Source organism: Oncorhynchus keta, chromosome 1 (genome assembly GCF_023373465.1).
Source record: "Oncorhynchus keta strain PuntledgeMale-10-30-2019 chromosome 1, Oket_V2, whole genome shotgun sequence".
Lineage (NCBI taxonomy): Eukaryota > Metazoa > Chordata > Actinopteri > Salmoniformes > Salmonidae > Oncorhynchus > Oncorhynchus keta.
The window spans coordinates 16,636,724-16,638,502 of NC_068421.1; the positions used below are offsets into that span (position 1 = coordinate 16,636,724).

At 45.0% G+C, this 1,779-nt stretch overlaps 1 protein-coding gene across 1 annotated transcript in view; it reads right to left on the reverse strand.

Annotated features, from left to right (window-relative positions):
- Positions 1-1,484, reverse strand: part of LOC118394548 (protocadherin Fat 3-like) — a 364,429-nt gene extending 362,945 nt beyond the window's left edge. The window contains exon 1 of the mRNA XM_052492922.1: positions 1,351-1,484. The gene's annotated coding sequence lies outside the window, so the exon portion shown is untranslated. The remainder of the gene's footprint in view (positions 1-1,350) is intronic.
- Between the last annotated feature and the right edge of the window lie 295 nt (positions 1,485-1,779).

The window sequence follows — 1,779 nt, forward strand, 5'->3', positions numbered from 1 at the left end:
ATTATATTCAGGGTGTCACTCACACATTGGTTTGAAGAACGTTTTGGGCCGGACAGCCATGCATCACCTCGTGGCATAGCACCAGTTGTGATGAAGAATGGTCCATTATATTGGTGCCCACATTCCAGTCTAAGGCAAAGCGTGGAGGGTGCTGCTTATATTTAGTGCGGGGCTAAGATAATACCAATTGATCCATTCATTGAGCAGTACTTTGCTGCAGTGTAAACCAATGGTAATTTGCTGGGGCACTGGGCTTCGTGGTAAAAACATTCCAAGCTCAACCTTTTTATTTAAATTTCCCGAAGAGAGAGCAAGCCATGTTGCCAGATAATTGAAGTGCCGCACACGCAAGTGCCCATTTTACAACCCACCGCTATGTGGGCTTTTGCAAAACCATAGGTTAGGCTACTACCAGTGTATATTATTAATATCAAATTATATGGGTTGTATTCTATACATAAACTGCATTATTTTCCTTTCAAAACAGCACGTTTCCCTACATGAAAGTCTTCATGACAAGTCCCCTATTTCCCTGCCATTACAAGCCATGTTCCGTATTGTAGTTGAGTATGGCTATAGGGAGATGCACCTGCACCCCATCATTTCATGTTGTGACATAGGATATACATTAAACGCATCACATGACATATCTAGACACATTAATCATTTACACTATTTGATATTTAATTTAGGGGTTATGCTCGGTGCAGATGTGTACCACCGTAGATGCATCGTTTAACTTGATTCTTCAGCTCCTTCCTACACGATGCTGACGATGTCATATTTCTTGGTCGGGATTTGCACTGTCGCCGACTGGAGTTCTCACCCCGCATGCTTGCAACTTTCTTCATGGCTGGGACACTGTCCTGGGCATTTGAAAAGCTATTTCCTCCATTACAAATACGATGAAAAAACCTCACAAGAACTTTCCCTTTCCCTGCCTAATGTCGCAACCAGCAACGAGTGTCTACCCTCCCCGCTGCACAATATCGACCAGCCTGTCATATACATTTAAATCAGCGAGCAACAGATCCAAATGCGAGGGGGCTGGAGGGCAAGTATTGATGAAAAGCCGCCGTTGTAGTTGTTAATATTTAGCGGATCTATACTCTCCCCTGCCCTCCCATCAAACTCATCCGTGCCGTGCTAAAAACCTGCGAATGCAACCTTCTAAATCCGTTGACCGCATTCCAAGCAAGCCCCCGCACCACACTCACTCACTCATCATCGGGTTTAATGAATAGGACTAGCTCGGCTGCTAGCTAATGAATGACTAGGTTACTGCAACCGACTTTCACTCTCGATATCTGCAGCAACATTTTTCATTCATTTGAAACGAATACAACTTACCCTTCCATTCTGTGTAAAATCCGTTTTGGCGTAACTCTTAGCTACTTTGAAGTATCCATAGAAGTTGTAAAGGAACGCTCCGATCAGTCCAGCAGCAGTAGTCCGCGTTCGGCTAGCCTCCACTCCGCAATGTGCTTAAAATCTACTCTCGTGTAGTGGTGCTGGAGCAGTAGCACAGTAGAGGGGGGGCGCGGAGACTGAGGGGCGCGGAGGGATGCGCGGGCACAGCGCAGCCTACCGGAGTACAAACAGAAAATAAATAAATCACTGCATGACATGACAGGATAGGAACCAACTCGAACACAACAGACCACAGTAGTCACCGTTTTCTGAACTCACCAGTAAGGACAGGACATTGATTTACTATTGATATTTCACTGGGAAAGGCATTTGGTCTACTTTAATCCAGAGAAGCAAAATGAACATGTG